At 39.3% G+C, this 19204-nt stretch overlaps 1 pseudogene; it reads left to right on the top strand.

Annotated features, from left to right (window-relative positions):
- The window catches only part of LOC129622609 (antigen WC1.1-like), a 70562-nt pseudogene that overhangs the window by 14652 nt on the left and 36706 nt on the right, over positions 1 to 19204 (top strand).

Genomic DNA, 19204 nt, shown 5'->3' with positions numbered 1-19204 from the left:
TAAATACTTATATCACTGCAAATCTCCTAAAATCTTTCCTGTGTCCTGTGTCTGTGTCTCTTTTGCAGCTCTGGAGCTGAGGTTGAAGGATGGAGCCCACCGCTGTGAGGGGAGAGTGGAAGTGAAGCACCAAGGAGAATGGGGCACAGTGAATGATCACAACTGGAGCTTGAAGGATGCATCTGTAGTGTGCAGACTGCTGAGGTGTGGAGCTGCCATTGGTTTTCCTGGAGGGGCTTATTTTGGACCAGGACTTGGCCCCATTTGGCTTTTGTATACTTCGTGTGAAGGGGTGGAGTCAACTGTCAGTGACTGTAAGCATTCTAATATTAAAGACCGTCGTAATGATAGCTATACCCATGATTGGGATGCTGGAGTAGTCTGCTCAGGTAAGTCCTGTCTGGTCTGTGTGGGGATCTCTAGCAGGAAAAGCCTCCGTCTTATTACCAGAATGACTAGAGATTATGGATACAGCCTTTAGAGCATACTTGGGTGAAGGATCATTGTGATGTGTCACAAGAGGCAGAAAGGTGAGGTCAAAAGTTTCATACACATACAGCTTCTGGGTTCGACTTCTGTGACGTAGTCTCATCATGGTAATTGTTCCGTTTTCTTTGATGTAATGATCATTAGGGTGTGGCTACATGGTGGGGGGAGGGGTCATAGAAGAGTTGTGGGCAACAAGGTTTATCATACTCACAGGGTCTAAATGTCAGAGTCACACACTCCATCAGGTTGGTATGTGGAGGATGTGACAATAGAATAGGCTCAACCAAGCAATGGTGACCCTAAATGGCATGTGAAGACTCGTGGACAAATGACCATACTGGGGGTCAAGATGCAGTTACACAAGGAAAAGGTGTGAAGGGATTTCACTGGTGCATTTAAATGTCCCTAGGTCACAGTCAGAGGAAGCCAGAAGTGGGACTCATGGCAGGGAACAGTCTCATCACACTGGTGCGCCTGATCAAGAGAGTGGGGAGCTCACATCACATTTGTAGGGATATTGAGGGAGTAGGAAAATGAAGTCTTGAAGTTTACAACACAATACCTGAAGCACATCACGTATATGAGTTAGTGAAACTAAGAGGACCTGAAGTGACTCCTAAGAAGTGTTCAGTGCTGTCTAAATGTGTCAGGTATGACCTAAATAAATCAAATCCCTTTGGCAAAACTAATACAGTTATGTAAAGTTTAAAAATAAAATAAAATAAAAAAAAATCAAATCCCTTATGATTATACAGTGGAGGTGAGAAATAGATTTAAGGGACTAGATCTGATAGATAGAGTGCCTGATGAACTATGGACGGAGGTTTGTGACATTGTACAGTAGGAGACAGGGATCAAGACCATCCTCATGGAAAAGAAATGCAAAAAAAAAAAAAAGCAAAATGGCTGTCTTGTGAGGCCTTACAAATAGCTGTGAAAAGAAGAGAACTGAAAAGCAAAGGAGAAAAGGAGAGATATAAGCATCTGAATGTAGAGTTCCAAAGAATACCAAGAAGAGATAAGAAAGCCTTCCTCAGAGATCAATGCAAAGAAATAGAGGAAAACAACAGAATGGGAAAGACTAGAGATCTCTTCAAGAAAATTAGAGATACCAAGGGAACATTTCATGCAAAGATGGGCTCGATAAAGGACAGAAATGGTATGGACCTAACAGAAGCAGAAGATATTAAGAAGAGATGGCAAGAATACAGAGAAGAACTCTACAAAAAAGATCTTCATGACCAAGATAATCACGATGGTGTGATCACTCACCTAGAGCCAGACATCCTGGAATGTGAAGTCAAGTGGGCCTTAGAAAGCATCACTATGAACAAAGCTAGTGGAAGTGATGGAATTCCAGTTGAGCTATTTCAAATCCTGAAAGATGATGCTGTGAAAGTGCTGCACTCAATATGCCAGAAAATTTGGAAAACTCAGCAGTGGCCACAGGACTGGAAATGGTCAGTTTTCTTTCCAATCCCAAAGAAAGGCAATGCCAGAGAATGCTCAAACTACCGCACAATTGCACTCATCTCACACGTTAGTAAAGTAATGCTCAAAATTCTCCAAGCCAGGCTTCAGCAGTATGTGAACCATGAAATTCCAGATTTTCAAGCTGGTTTTAGAAAAGGCAGAGGAACCAGAGATCAAATTGCCAACATCTGCTGGATCATTGAAAAGCAAGAGAGTTCCAGAAAAACATCTATTTCTGCTTTATTGACTGTGCCAAAGCCTTTGACTGTGTGGATCACAATAAACTGTGGAAAATTCTGAAAGAGGTGGAAATACCAGACCACCTGACCTGCCTCTTGAGAAACCTATATGCAGGTCAGGAAGCAACAGTTAAAACTGGACATGGAACAACAGACTGGTTCCAAATAGGGAAAGGAGTATGTCAAGGCTGTATATTGTCATCCTGCTTATGTAACTTCTATGCAGAGTACATCATGAAAAATGCTGGGCTGGAAGAAGCACATGCTAGAATCAAGATTGCTGGGAGAAATATCAATAGTCTCAGATATACAGATGACACCACCCTTATGGCAGAAAGTGAAGAGGAACTAAAAAGCCTCTTGATGAAAGTGAAAGAGGAGAGTGAAAAAGTTGGCTTAAAGCTCAACATTCAGAAAACAAATATCATGGCATCTGGTCCCATCACTTCATGGGAAATAGATGGGGAAACATTGGAAACAGTGTCAGACTTTATTTTTGGGGGCTCCAAAATCACTGCAGATGGTGATTGCAGCCATGAAATTAAAAGACACTTACTCCTTGGAAGGAAAGTTATGACCAACCTAGATAGCATATTGAAAAGCAGAGACATTACTTTGCCAACTAAGGTCTGTCTAGTCAAGGCTATGGTTTTTCCAGTGGTCATGTATGGATGTGAGCAAAGGACTATGAAGAAAGCTGAGTGCCGAAGAATTGATACTTTTGAACTGTGGTGTTGGAGAAGACTCTTGAGAGTCCCTTGGACTGCAAGGAGATCCAACCAGTCCATTCTGAAGGAGATCAGCCCTGGGATTTCTTTGGAAGGAATGATGCTAAAGCTGAAACTCCAGTACTTTGGCCACCTCATGGGAAGAGTTGACTCATTGGAAAAGACTCTGATCCTGGGAAGGATTGGGGGCAGGAGGAAAAGGGGACCACAGGGGATGATAAGGCTGAATGGCATCACCCACTCGATGGACGTGAGTTTGAGTGAACTCTGGGAGATGGTGATGGACAGGGAGGCCTGGCGTGCTGCAATTCATGGGGTCAAAAGTGTCAGACACGACTGAACGACTGAACTGAACTGAAGTGTGTTGACATGTGCAAAGTTGGATACAGTAAAGACAGCAATGAAACTATGGTGTGAGTGGGTAATCACAGTATTTGTCAGGGGCTTCTAGTTGTTATCACAATTGCAGATTGGATGTCCAGGGTATTAATCCCATCAGAGCAGCTGGGCTGGAGGAAGATATTTTCAGTTATCACAGTGAATTCCCTAAGGTGAGAGGCTGGGCTTAGGGGAGTATCATCGCATCTGATGAGACAGGGCAGCCCTGAGGTCATCTGCAGTAGGCCCTTAACACCACAGCCAGTCAGCTATTGGGTGTTATATCTAGGAAGATCTTTGGAAAAGTGATCTTTCTAATCTCAACTTCAGCATATTTGATGATTCTAGTTGAGGCCCTTAAGGAAACAATTCTTTTCCTTTTTAAAAAGTACTTTATTGTTGCAGGATATAAAATCAACACACAGAAATCCCTTGCATTCCTATACACTAATAATGAGAAAACAGAAAGAGAAATTAAGGAAACAATTCCTTTCACCATTGCAATGGAAAGAATAAAATACTTAGGAATATATCTACCTAAAGAAACTAAAGACCTATATATAGAAAACTACAAAACACTGGTGAAAAAAATCAAAGAGGACACTAACAGATGGAGAAATATACCATGTTCATGGGTTGGAAGAATCAATATAGTGAAAATGAGTATACTACCCAAAGCAATTTATAGATTCAACGCAATCCCTATCAAGCTACCATCAGTATTCTTCACAAAGCTAGAACAAATAATTTCACAATTTGTATGGAAATACAAAAAACCTCGAATAGCCAAAGCAATCTTGAGAAAGAAGAATGGAAGTGGAGGAATCAACCTTCCTGACTTCAGGCTCTACTACAAAGCCACAGTTATCAAGACAGTATGGTACTGGCACAAAGACAGAAATATAGATCAATGAAACAAAATAGAAAGCCCAGAGATAAATCCACGCACCTATGGACACCTTATCTTTGACAAAGGAGGCAAGAATATACAATGGATTAAGGACAATCTCTTTAACAAGTGGTGCTGGGAAAACTGGTCAACTACTTGTAAAAGAATGAAACTAGAACATTTTCTAACACCATACACAAAAATAAACTCAAAATGGATTAAAGATCTCAACGTAAGACCAGAAACTATAAAACTCCTAGAGGAGAACATAGGCAAAACACTCTCTGACATCCATCACAGCAGGATCCTCTATGACCCACCTCCCAGAATATTGGAAATAAAAGCAAAAATAAACAAATGGGACCTAATTAACCTTAAAAGCTTCTGCACATCAAAGGAAACTATTAGCAAGGTGAAAAGACAGCCTTCAGAATGGGAGAAGATAATAGCAAATGAAGCAACTGACAAACAACTAATCTCAAAAATATACAAGCAACTCCTACAGCTCAACTCCAGAAAAATAAATGACCCAATCAAAAAATGGGCCAAAGAACTAAATAGACATTTCTCCAAAGAAGACATACCGATGGCTAACAAACACATGAAAAGATGCTCAACATCACTCATTATCAGAGAAATGCAAATCAAAACCACTATGAGGTACCATTTCACACCAGTCAGAATGGCTGCGATCCAAAAGTCTACAAGTAATAAATGCTGGAGAGGGTGTGGAGAAAAGGGAACCCTCTTACACTGTTGGTGGGAATGCAAACTAGTACAGCCACTATGGAGAACAGTGTGGAGATTCCTTAAAAAACTGGAAATAGAACTGCCTTATGATCCAACAATCCCACTGCTGGCCATACACACTGAGGAAACCAGAAGGGAAAGAAACACGTGTACCCCAATGTTCATCGCAGCACTGTTTATAATAGCCAGGACATGGAAGCAACCTAGATGTCCATCAGCAGATGAATGGATAAGAAAGCAGTGGTACATATACACAATGGAGTATTACTCAGCCATTAAAAAGAATACATTTGAATCAGTTCTAATGAGGTGGATGAAACTGGAGCCTATTATACAGAGTGAAGTAAGCCAGAAAGAAAAACACCAATACAGTCTACTAACGCGTATATATGGAATTTAGAAAGATGGTAACAATAACCCTGTGTACGAGACAGCAAAAGAGACACTGATGTATAGAACAGTCTTATGGACGCTGTGGGAGAGGGAGAGGGTGGGAAGATTTGGGAGATTGGCATTGAAACATGTAAAATATCATGTATGAAACGAGTTGCCAGTCCAGGTTCGATGCACGATACTGGATGCTTGGGGCTGGTGCACTGGGATGACCCAGAGGGATGGTATGGGGAGGGAGGAGAGAGGAGGGTTCAGGATGGGGAACACATGTATACCTGTGGCGGATTCATTTTGATATTTGGCAAAACTAATACAATTATGTAAAGTTTAAAAATAAAATAAAATTTAAAAAATAAACAGAGGCATGAATAAACAATACTAGGAATGAAAAAAAATAAAATAAAAAGTACTTTATTGAGGTATGACTGACATACAAGACTGCTTGATAAGTATACATACATTTGTGAAACTGTTACAACACTTATGTCATAAATCTATTCATCTCTTCAAAACATTTCCTTCCATTCTCTTTTTCATTCTTATTAAAAATAATTATTTTCAAGGTGCATTTGAATTTTAGTTAGATTTTGTTTTAAACAAACCTGTTTTCTGGCATCTCAAGTAAACTTCCTCATTGTCACAAAGTCCTAATGATGGTTCCAACTGCAGATAAATTTATGGAAACACTACAGGTGTCTCTACCATATTTTGATAAATCAGCATCTGAATGAAAATGGAGTGTGTGATGTTGGAACTTTGTGTGAAATTAGAAGTCCCAATGTTACCATCCTAAGAATACTGATGTCTTGATATTATTTCAGTTAAGATACACTTAAAAGTAGAGAATTGAAGAGTGCTCTGATATTTAAGCACTGATTGTGTTTTGTATTCCCTGACTACCATTGCTCTAACTTAGGCTCTCACATTTTTATGAATGGCGCCAGGTTTCTTCTATTTCTCTTTCTGTCACTAGTTTCCTCCCCCTGTTCTGTCTTTTCTGTATTTTCAGACATGTTTTAATGATGTGAAGAGAAGTCAAAGTGGTGGTGATGTAGCAAGATAATATTAGAATAGCATGTCTTTTCATTATCTTAATCAGAATTGAACACTTAGGAGTCAGGTATGGAAGAGAAATTTCAGCCTCAGTAGTGGATTGTTGGAAGTGAAGTACCATGTTTAGGAGAAATCTAGAGTAGAAACAATGACCCAAGAAGAATCTAGAGAAGCTTGTTTGAAATAAGGAGATTTCGTGGGGTTCAGGAAAAGGATTTGGGAGGGGCTATACAAATTGAGAAGGACTGTGGTGCAAGTGTGCTAATCTGCTTCAGTCCTGTCCTACTTTTTGCAACCCCATGGACTGTAACCCACCAGGGTCCTCTGTCCATTGAATTTTCCAGGCAAGAATAGTGGAGTGGGTTGCCGTTTCTTTCTGCAGGGATCTTCCTCACCCAGGGATCAAACCTGGGACCCATACATTGCAGACAGAGTCTTGATTATTGTCCTAACCACCAGGGACTACAGTACTGAAGTGCAAAATGGTGAGGGGATGAAAATACAAGGATTGCAGGAGGGGAGTTCAAGGAGATCAAGATCCAGGTCAACTCACACATTCACAGTGTAGCCTCTGTGTTACCCTTCCTTCCTGCCCTCCTTCCTTCCCTCCCTCTCGTGGGAGTCATTCCTGAGCTCTGTGGTAGTGCTAGCATTTGGAGGTTGATGTTTTCTTAGTGGATTCTGTTTATTTAACAAATATAAGATTACTCATATTTCTCTCTTTTTTGTATCAGATTTTGGTGAGTCGTACTTCACAAGTAATTTGTCTTCAAGGACTTGGTCCATTTTATAAAAATTTTTTCAAATTAGAATAACACTGTTTCATATCTTATCTCTTTAGATGTTGGCAAGATCTAAGTAGCACTGGTTCATATCTCATATCTTTAGATGTTGGGAAGATCCATAATGATATTCCTCCTTTTGTTACTGGTTTTGTTAATGTGTATTCCCTCTTTTTTTCTTAATTGGTTTTGCTAAAAGATTATCGGTGTTAATGTTCTTTTTAAGAGAATCACTAATGGACTCTGTTGATTTTCTTGATCGTGTATTTGCTTTCTACTTAATTGATTTCTATACTCAGTTTTCATTCCTTTTTCAGTTATGGTTTTCCCTGATACCTCAGTTGGTAAACAGTCTGCCTGCAATGCAGGAGATCCTGGTTTGATTCCTGGCTTGGGAAGATCCCCTGGGTGGGAAGAAGGGATAGTTTACCCACTCCAGTATTTTTGGGCTTCCTTTGGGGTTCAGTTGGTAAAGAATCCACCTGCAATGTGGGAGACCTGTGTTCGATCCCTGGGTTGGGAAGATCTCCTGGAGAAGGGAAAAGCTACCCACTCCAGTATTCTTGCCTGGAGAATCCAAGGACTGTATAGACCATGGGGTCACAAAGAGTCAGACGTGACTGAGCAACTTTCACTTTCACTTTCACTTTTCAGTTATGATTGTTGTTGCTTTTGTAGATTCTTAAGGCTTGGATCATTTCCTTCTGTTTCTATTTTTATTCTAATGTAGGCATCATGGAAACTTCAAGGTAATAAATTTTCTTCTAAGCAACTTTCTTTTTAACCCACCAGTTTTGATAGTATATAATTTCTTTTGTATTTTATTACCATAAAATATTTCTATTTCTCTGAATGTATTCTTTGTCTTACACTCTGATTTTGTATGATATTAATATAGATACTATACACAGCCTACTCTGATTTGTGTTTGCATGGTATATAATTTTTTACCTCTTTAATATGTTTCTGTGTTTATATTTACACATATATATATTTATAGACAGTACATTGTTTTGTCTTATTTTATCTGGTCTGATCATCTTGTTTTTTATTTGGAGTACTTAAATTATTTACATTTAATGTAGTTGATATAATTGAAATTAAGTGTACTTGCCTGCTATTTGTTATATCTTTTTTTGTTCCTATTTTAATCTTCAAGTTTATTTTATTATTTTATTTTAAATACTCTATTGGTTTATTAATCATATAAGATTTTTAGGAGATTATAATGCTGAATTATTTTTTCATTTTTAAAATAATTTTTATTTATTTTTGGCTGTGCTGGGTCTTCACTGCTGCATGGGCTTTTCTCTAGTTGCGGAGATCAGAGGCTACTCTCCAGTTTCAGTGCACGAGGTTCTCATTGCCGTGGCCTCTCTTGCTGTGGTGCACAGGCTCTATGGTGCACAAGCTTCAGTAGTCATGATCCCTGGGCTCTAGAGTACAGGCTCACTAGTTATGGTGCACACGGGCTTAGTTGTTCCATGGTATGTGGGATTTTCCTAGACTAGGAGTCGATTTTCCTAGACCACTGTGTCTTCTGCATTGTCAGGTGGGGTCTTCAGCACTGAACCACCTGGGAAGCCCAATGTTGAATTATTAATCTTTAATTACATGTTACTTTGAGATGATATAATGTCACAACATGCAATGTCAGTCACTATAGTTTTCTTCCACTTCCCTGTTCTTGGGTTTGGTGCTATCATTGTCATACATTCTACTCATAAATTTATTATCAATCTTATAGTTTGCTGCTAATATTTTTGCCTTAACTCTTCTAATAGAGAACCAACGTTTAGCACAGTCTCTATAGCTTTGATAGGATCCATGTTTTCACCTGCTGTCATCTCCCTTTAGCTTGAAGAACTTTCTGAGGCAGTTTTGTGTAGTGTGTATCTGGTGGCCTCCAATTCTATCATCTCTCATTTACCTGAAATCATTTTAATTTTCTTTCAGTTTTGAAAAGTATTTTCTTGGGTGATTCAATTCTAGGTTAACAAATGCCCAACCCCAATACTTGACATATGTTTTTACATTGTCATCTGACTTTCATTGCCTCCAACAAAAAGTCAGCAAGTAATATTTATCCTTTTGTTCCCTGTATATAATGTGTCAAACTTCCCTGGCTGCTCTTAACATATTTTTGTTTTGTTTATTGAATTTCAGTAATTACATTGTCAAATTTTCTGAGAATGGTTTCACTATCTTGTCTGGAGTTTGTTTAGCTTTTTGGATCAATGGGTTTACAGTTTTCAGTAAATTTGGGAAAATTTCATTTATCTTTTCTTAATATTTTTCTACACATCCCTTATTCTGAATCTCCAAATACACATATTTTTATATTATCCCACATGCCATTGAGTTTCCATTCATATTTTCTGCCTTTTTACTCTCTTTGGTTCAGTTTAGATAGTCTCTACTGCTGTGTTTTACTTCCCAGTTCTTTTATTCTGCAATGTCTAGTCTCTTGTGTAATTAATCCAAATGTTCATTCCAATACTATATTTTTCAGTTTCAGAAGTCTCATTTGTTTATTTTTCCTAGTTTTTCTCCCTGTTTATTTTTATGCTTCATTAAGCATATTGATATTAGGGGTTTAAGGACCTCTTCAGTCAATTCAATCATTTCTGTAACTTCTGAAGCTGCTTTAAATGATTGTTTTAAAAAAATGTGTTATGTGTTACATTTCCCTCTTTTGGAAATTCTAATAATATTTTGGTTGGATTTTGGGCATCACTAAGCAGTCCTTTCCCAGGAAGAACTTCAGAAGTAAATAATCAAAACACACCCAGAAATCAGGGAATTGTACTTGGTGAATTAAATAAAGTTTTTTTTCATTGGATTATCTTCATTCAGTTCAAAATGTGTTCCGTTGATGACCAAATGATGAACTTTTATTTTGGTTTTCCTCCTTTAGTTTCAAAACTTCCTTGATCTCACCTTGCCTGCCATATGCCCCAGCTACATCCTACTTCTTCAGCAGTAGCTATTCTTTCTGATTTTCTTTTCCATCCATCTGTATCTTTTAAAATGGTGCTTGCTTGTCTGAAGTGGGAGAAATGAGAAAGAATAGCAGCTTAGGTAGTAGATGGGAGCAGAGGGTGATGTAGTATGCTAACAACTTATTCAACGAGTCTTTCCCACAAATATTTGCATATTTATCCATATTGAGGCTTTTTCAACTTGAAACTCTCCAAATTACGGCTTGTTTGCTCACTTCCTCTTCCTCTTCCTTCTTCTTCCTCCTTCTTCTAGAATTGTAAAACATTCAACATGCCATCTTCTTTTAGAATTGTAAAACATTCATGAAATAAATAAAAGACAATATGATCAATAGAAAGTCATTCTGTGCTTCTGGCCTGGAAGAATTAATATTGTTAATATGCTTATACTTGTAAAGTGATCTACAGATTTAAAGAAAGTCCTATCTAAATCCTAAAGACATTCTTTATAGAAATAGAGCAAACAATCTTAGAATATGAGCATGTGGTTTAATTTTTATATATTCATGAATTTCCTATTTTCTTATCATTATTGAATTTTAGTTCCATTCCATTATGTTCATGCAAGATACTTGGAATTATTTTAATATTTTTGAGTTTGTTAAGACTTATTTGTAACCTAGCTTGGAGATTATTCCATGTGCGCTTGAGAAGAATGTATATTTTTCTGTGGTTAGAATTAGTACAATGATAGCATTAAAATCAATTATTATCAGCCCTTAGCATTTTCTATGAGTCCTATTTGAGAAGAAAAACCTTTAATAGGAGACGATCTGGAAACTGAGCTATGTGGTAAACTTCAACTGAGAACACACTCTCTCCCAGGTTCTTTGACAAATTCTAGGATTTCTTTTTTTTTTTTGACTCAAGAAAAATATTTATTATTCTTATTTTTTGATTTTTTTGGTAGATTCTTTTGGATTTTTTCTCTTTTTTCCCCCTCCCCCCTGCCCCATTGTAGTTATCAATTTTATTGGCACTAAGAAATCCAATTAAGCTTTTGATTTTTTTGTCCTCAGTCACATTTTTATTGTCATCATTAACCTCTGCCTCTACATTGGGCTTTTGCAGTTCTGTGGAGTTTTCCTCTCTTTTTTTCTCTTTTCCTCTTCTTTTAAATTGTAGGATTTCAAGAGAGATGGCTGGGACTCTCTATGACTCTCTGAGTTTTCTTAATTCATTTTCTTTCCCACTGAGGTCACTGAAGAAATTCATGGAATATTTTGGCATCAAAAAGTATCAGAAAGACAAGATGTGATGACATAAATGTGAATTAGTGATAGTGTCCATATTTCTTCTCTGGAACTGTCACTTGCCTACAAGTTGGCATGCCCTCATGGGTCCAGCCTCAGGACTTTCCCTAACTTAAGTCACTTGAGGACTAGCTCCTGAGAGATAAAACTGGTCAGAATATCAGCCCCACAAGTCCCATGAAAGCTTTCTAAACTTGTCTGGGTGCTAGGTCTCTCATCTCATAGCCCACATCCCTCTGGGTGGCTTCTGTTCTACTTATCTCTATGTTCAATGCCTTCATATTATATATTATCCTTGGATCTGTAGGTCCTAGGCTGCTAAATGAGAAATTCACTTCTCCAACCAATGCTAAAAGATGTGTTTCCAGTATTCAGCCATTCCAATGATCTGAATTGGGCTCTGTAGTTTCTAGGCTCCTAGACCTAGGAATTCATATTTCTAACCAGTCTCAAAGTGTCTGTTCTTGGGATTCAGCCATTGCAAACTGACCTTGTAATCCTCCTGGATTTCTCTTCAGAAATCTGCTGATGAAAATTCAATTAGGACACCAACTGTCAAAGACTCTCTACATGCTCCACTGCTAAAAAGAAAAACTTTCACACCACGGCCTGTAATGTGTGGTTTCAAGTCAGTACCATCAATGCTCACTGGTTTTGTTGTTTCCTCTTAGGATTTGTGCATCTGGCTGGAGGGGATGGACCCTGCTCAGGGCGAGTAGAAGTGTATTCTGGAGAAGTCTGGACCCCGGTGTCTGATGGGAACTTCACACTCCCCACTGCCCAGGTCATCTGTGCAGAGCTGGGGTGTGGCAAGGCTGTGTCTGTTCTAGGACATGAGCTCTTCAGAGAGTCCAGTGCCCAGGTCTGGGCTGAAGAGTTCAGGTGTGAGGGGGAGGAGCCTGAGCTCTCGGTCTGGCCTAGAGTGCCCTGTCCAGGGGGCACTTGTCACCACAGTGGAGCTGTTCAGCTTGTCTGTTCAGGTGAGATGCAGGTCAGGCCTTTCACCTCTGTGAACACCCTGCTCAGGTGAGAAACTAATGTGATTTTGCTGAAACTCTGTCTTCTTCTACCAGCATACTCAGAAGTCCGGCTCATGACAAACGGCTCCTCTCAGTGTGAGGGGCAGGTGGAGATGAACATTTCTGGACGATGGAGAGCGCTCTGTGCCTCCCACTGGAGTCTGGCCAATGCCAATGTTGTCTGTCATCATCTCGGCTGTAGAGTCGCCATCTCCACCCCCAGAGGACCACACTTGGTGGAAGGAGGTGATCAGATCCTAACAGCCCGATTTCACTGCTCAGGGGATGAGTCCTTCCTGTGCAGTTGTCCTGTGACTGCCCTGGGTTGTCCTGACTGTTCCCATGGCAACATGGCCTCTGTGATCTGCTCAGGTAAGAGAGAGGAAAGGGCTAGCTGTACTCAGGATGCTCCTGGAGTGAAATGTCCCCAGTAGCAGAGAGGGAGGGAAAATGGACTTCGAAAGTTAGATATTTCATGGTGAAATGTCGATCTTCTCATTGTTCATTCATTTTTCAGATCAGGGCAAGAAATGTGAAGGGGAATAATATATTTTTAAGCAACATTGTTGCTTACATATAATCATAGAAAACAATGTAGGGGCAGAAAGTATAGACCTCAGTATGAGCCCCAACCCAGAGCAACACAGAGAATGCCCCAGCACCACAGTCACTGCCGTCCCCAGTAACTGTGTCCTCCCTCCTCTAAAGGGAACATCACTTAGCTAACTTCTGCTAACATAGTGTTTTATCAATGTTTGAACTTTCTATAAAAGGATGCTGTATGTGGCATCTTTTGTATCTAATTTCTAAGCCTCAAAATTATGTTTGGGATTCACACATGATGTTGTTTATTGTAGCACCTATTTTTTATTACTTTAGAGTATCAGTACAGAACCATGTACTGATCCATTAGACTGACAGTAGATATCTGAGCTATTTCCAGTTCTTGACTATTGCAAATATGTTGTGATGACTTACCATGACAGTGTCTTTGGACGCAAATATGTGTTACTTATTTTCCATGTTTAACCCTTGGTCTTTTATTTTCATATTCTTAATCAGATGGTGTCCTTTGATGAACTTATTTCTTAATCTTATGTAAACATAACTTACCAACTTTTTTCTGTACATTTAATGCTTCTTATATACTTTAAAAAAGAATTTTGCCTACTCAAAGATCTTAAAATCATTCTCTAAGAGTATCTTATGGAAATTTTTATCATTTTCCTCTTGCATATTATTGTGCATTCCTTCTGGGATTGACATCTGTGTAAGATAAGGGTCAGCTTTCATATGGACATCCAACTGACTCAGAATCTTCTTCTGAAAAGACTCTTCCCCACTGCAGTGCTGCCTTCGTCATAAGCAGAAGGGCAATCATGTCTGTCTTATTTGAGACTCTCTATTCTGTTCCATGCTATCATTTGCCTATCCTTGCTCTAATACTGTATTTTCTTAATTATGATAACGTCATAGTTGTTGTTCAGTTGCTAAGTCATGTCTGACTCCTGGTGACCCCATGTGACTACAGCACACCAGGCTTCCGTGTCCTTCAGTATTTCCCTGAGTTTCAAACTTTGTAGTAAGTCTGAATAATTTTAATTTACAAGAGTTACTTTATATTAACTCCTCTAACATCATTGCTTTTCTTACCAACTGTGCTGGTCGCTCTTGGTTGCTTGTGTTTTGTATGAATTTAGAAATCAGTTTGTCATTTTTCACCAAAAGAAAAGCTTAAGGGTATTTACATTGAGAATAGGCTTAGAAATTTGAGAGGAGACATAGAAATTTGAGGATGATTGACATTGACAATGTTGAGCTCCCCAAATCATTGACATAATACATCCCTCCATTCAGTTAGATCTTGAATTTCTCTCAGAGATTTTGCCCGTTTTCTACTAGGTTTTCCCTGAGTCAGTCAGTCAGTTCAGTTGCTCAGTCATGTCCGACTCTTTGCGACCCCATGAATCGCAGCACGCCAGGCCTCCCTGTTCATCACCAACTCCCGGAGTTCACTCAGACTCACGTCCATCAAGTCAGTGATGCCATCCAGCCATCTCATTCTCTGTTGTCCCCTTCTCCTCCTGCCCCCAATCCCTCCCAGCATCAGAGACTTTTCCAATGAGTCAGTCTTCGCATGAGGTGGCCAAACTACTGGAGTTTCAGCTTTAGCATCATTCCTTCCAAAGAAATCCCAGGGCTGATCTCCTTCAGAATGGACTGGTTGGATCTCTTTGCAGTCCAAGGGACTCTCAAGAGTCTTATCCAACACCACAGTTCAAAAGCATCAATTCTTCGGCACTCAGCTTTCTTCACAGTCCAACTCTCACATCCATACATGACCACTGGAAAACCATAGCTTTGACTAGATGGACCTTTGTTGGCAAAGTAATGTCTCTGCTTTTCAATATGTTATCTAGGTTGGTCATAACTTTTCTTCCAAGGAGTAAGCATCTTTTAATTTCATGGCTGCAGTCACCATCTGCAGTGATTTTGGAGCCCCCCAAAATTAAGTCTGACACTGTTTCCACTGTTTCCCCATCTATTTCCCATGAAGTGATGGGACCAGATGCCATGATCTTTGTCTTCTGAATGTTGAACTTTAAGCCAACTTTTTCACTCTCCTCTTTCACTTTCATCAAGAGGCTTTTTAGTTCCTCTTCACTTTCTGCCATAAGGGTGGTGTCATCTGCATATCTGAGGCTATTGATATTTCTCCCGGCAATCTTAATTCCAGCTTGTGCTTCTTCCAGCCCAGTGTTTCTCATGATGTACTCTGCATAGAAGTTAAATAAGCAGGGTGACAATATACGGCCTTGACATACTCCTTTTCCTATTTGGAACCAGTCTGTTGTTCCATGTCCAGCTCTAACTGTTGCTTCCTGACCTGCATATAGGTTTCTCAAGAGGCAGGTCAGGTGGTCTGGTATTCCCATCTCTTGAAGAATTTTCCACAGTTTATTGTGATCCACATAGTCAAAGGCTTTGGCACGGTCAATAAATCAGAAATAGATGTTTTTATGGAACTCTCTTGCTTTTTCAATGATCCAGCGGATGTTGGCAATTTGATCTCTGGTTCCTCTGCCTTTTCTAAAACCAGCTTGAAGTACAGCCACTATGGAGAACAGTGTGGAGATTCCTTAAAAAACTGAAAATAGACCTGCCTTATGATCCAGCAATCCCACTGCTGGGCATACACACTGAGGAAACCAGAAGGGAAAGAGACACGAGTACCCCAATGTTCATTGCAGCACTGTTTATAATAGCCAGGACATGGAAGCAACCTAGATGTCCATCAGCAGATGAATGGATAAGAAAGCTGTGGTACATATACACAATGGAGTATTATTCAGCCATTAAAAAGAATACATTTGAATCAGTTCTAATGAGGTGGATGAAACTGAAGCCTATTATACAGAGTGAAGTAAGCCAGAAAGAAAAACACCAATACAGTATACTAATGCATATATATGGAATTTAGAAAGATGGTAACAATAACCCTGTGTACGAGACAGCAAAAGAGACACTGATGTATAGAACAGTCTTATGGACTCTGTGGGAGAGGGAGAGGGTGGGAAGATTTGGGAGAATGGCATTGAAACATGTAAAATATCATGTATGAAATGAGTTGCCAGTCCAGGTTCGATGCACGATACTGGATGCTTGGGGCTGGTGCACTGGGACGACCCAGAGGGATGGAATGGGGAGGGAGGAGGGAGGAGGGTTCAGGATGGGGAACACATGTATACCTGTGGCGGATTCATTTTGATATTTGGCAAAACTAATACAGTTATGTAAAGTTTAAAAATAAAATAAAATAAAAAAATAAAACCAGCTTGAACATCAGGAAGTTCACGGTTCACATATTGCTGAAGCCTGGCTTGGAGAATTTTGAGCATTACTTTACTAGTGTGTGAGATGAGTGTAATTGTGCGGTAGTTTGAGCATTCTTTGGCATTGCCCTTCTTTGGGATTGGAATGAAAACTGACTTTTTCAGTCCTGTGGCCACTGCTGCATTTTCCAAATTTGCTGGCATATTGAGTGCAGCACTTTCACAGCATCATCTTTCAGGATTTGAAATAGCTCAACTGGAATTCCATCACCTTCACTAGCTTTGTTCGTAGTGATGCTTTCTAAGGCCCACTTGACTTCACATTTCAGGATGTCTGGCTCTAGGTGAGTGATCACACCATTTGATTATCTTGGTCATGAAGATCTTTTTTGTTCAGTTTTTCTGTGTATTCCTGTCACCTCTTCTTAATATCTTCTGCTTCTGTTAGGTCTATACAATTTCTGTCCTTTATCGAGCCCATCTTTGCATGAAACCTTCCCTTGGTATCTCTAATTTTCTTGAAGAGATCTCTAGTCTTTCCCATTCTGTTATTTTCCTCTATTTCTTTGCATTGATCACTGAGGAAGGCTTTCTTATCTCTTCTTGCTATTCTTTGGAACTCTGCATTCAGATGCTTATATCTTTTTGAGCTCCCCAAATCATTGACATAATACATCCCTCCATTCAGTTAGATCTTGAATTTCTCTCAGAGATTTTGCCCGTTTTCTACTACGTTTTCCCTAGGTATTTTATTTTTGATGTTACGAGTGTTTTTGTGAAAGTGTCCTGGCAATGAATTATCTTTGACTGTTTTCATCTTTTAATTTTTTTAATTTTGATGTAATTGAGACTTATGAAAGTATTGGGAAAGTAATATAAAAATATCCTGATGATCTTTACCTGGATTTCTCAATGTTAGTATAAACATTTTCTTTAATCTCTCTCTCTGTCCTTCTTTCTCTGTTCCCCTTCTGCCCTGTTTTTTCCTGAGTATGCAAAATCTTTCTGAATTAAGTTGAAGACATGAGGTTCCTTTACCTTTAGGACACTTCTGGGAATTTCCTTACAGTACCAGGGTTCAGTCAAACCTTTAAATGACTTCAGCTCCAGGTAACATCTAATTGCAGCACTGAAAGGCCTAACTGAAAGACTGCCAAACTGAGTCTTTTTCTGATTAATGACCCAAAGTCATAAGCAAAATGAAGTATATATATATATTTTCCTTCAGCTACTAAATTTTGCCTTTTCATAATGATCAAATTGCTAACATCCGTTGGATCGCAGAAAAAGCAAGAGAGTTCCAGAAAAACATCTACTTCTGCTTATTAACTACACCAAACTTTTGACTATGTGGATCATAACAAACTGTGGAAAATTCTTCAAGAGATGGGAATACCAGACCATCTTACCTACCTTCTGGGAAATCTGTATGCAGGTCAAGAAGCTACAGTTAGAACTGGACATGGAACAACAGACTGTTTCCAAATTGGGAAAGGTGAATGTCAAGGCTGTATATTGTCACCCTGCTTATTTAACTTATATGCAGAGTACATCATGCGAAATGACAGGCTGGATGAATCACAAGTTGGAATCAAGATTGCAAAGAGAAATATCACAAACCTCAGATATGCTAATGACACTACCCTTAAGGCAGAAAGTGAACAGGAACTGAAGAGCCTCTTGATGAAAGTGAAAGAGGAGAGTGAAATAGTTGGCTTAAAACTCAACATTCAAAAAACAAAGATCATGACATCTGGTCCCATCACGTCATGGCAAATAGATGGGGAAACAGTGGAAACAGTGACAGACTTTATTTTTGGGGGCTCCAAAATCACTGCAGATGATGATTGTAGCCATGAAATTAAAAGATGCTTACTGCTTAGAAGAAAAGCTATGACCACCCTAGACAGCATGTTAAAAAGCAGAGACATTGGTTTGCCAACAAAGACCCGTCTAGTCAAAGCTATAGTTTTTCCAGTAATCATATATGAATGTGAGAGGTGGACCTTAAAGACGGCTGAGTGCTAAAGAACTGATGCGTTTGAACTGTGGTGTTGAAGAAGACTCTTGAGAGTCCCTTGGACTGCAAAGAAATCAAACCAGTCAGTCCTAAAGGAAATCAGTCCTGAATATTCATTGGAAGGACTGTTGCTGAAGCTGAAGTTCCAATACTTTGGCCACCTGATGTGAAGAACTGACTCATCTGAAAAGACTCTGATGCTGGGAATGATTGAAGGCACGAGGAGAAGGGGACAACAGAGGATGAGATGGTTGGATGGCATCAGTGACTCGATGAATATGAGTTTGAGCAAGCTCCGGGAGTTGGTGATGGACAGCGAAGCCTGGTATTCTGCAGTCCATGGGTCACAAAGAGTCGGACATGACTGAGTGACTGAACTAATTTTGGGGGAAAAATCTGCTATACAACAATATAACCAGAACCTGAATTTCTAATCTGAAGAATATCCTCTGATCTTGCATTTTGATGTTTGTGCCTTATGCTGAGCTAATGTGTGGCTACACTTATTCTTTAGTTCTTAGTTTCTGGTAACAAGTTTTTGTGCTCTAGAAGGATTTGGTTTTTGTTATCATTTCTCTACAAAGATACACATTTTGTCAGTGCTTAATTCCACAAGCACTTGAATCATGGCTATTTAAATTCTCTGTCAGGTAACTCTAGCAGCTGAAAACTCTGGGAAATTCTTTCTAGTGTCTCCTTTTTCCTTTCTGTTTTTCATGAGATCTATTTTATATGTGTTTGTTTTAAAGATAGATATTGAAGAAATTGTAGAACTCCTTCAGAAAGAATTTTGTTTTGCTTCTACTTAGGTGTAGATTTGGGCTTCCCTGGTGGCTTAGACGGTAAAGCATCAAAGCTGGAGACGTGGGTTACATCCCTGGGTTGGGAAGATCCCCTAGAGGA

This window comes from Bubalus kerabau, chromosome 1 (genome assembly GCF_029407905.1).
Source record: "Bubalus kerabau isolate K-KA32 ecotype Philippines breed swamp buffalo chromosome 1, PCC_UOA_SB_1v2, whole genome shotgun sequence".
NCBI lineage: Eukaryota > Metazoa > Chordata > Mammalia > Artiodactyla > Bovidae > Bubalus > Bubalus kerabau.
Note: the sequence above shows the minus strand (reverse complement) of the source record. Positions and strands in the feature narration are given on the sequence as shown.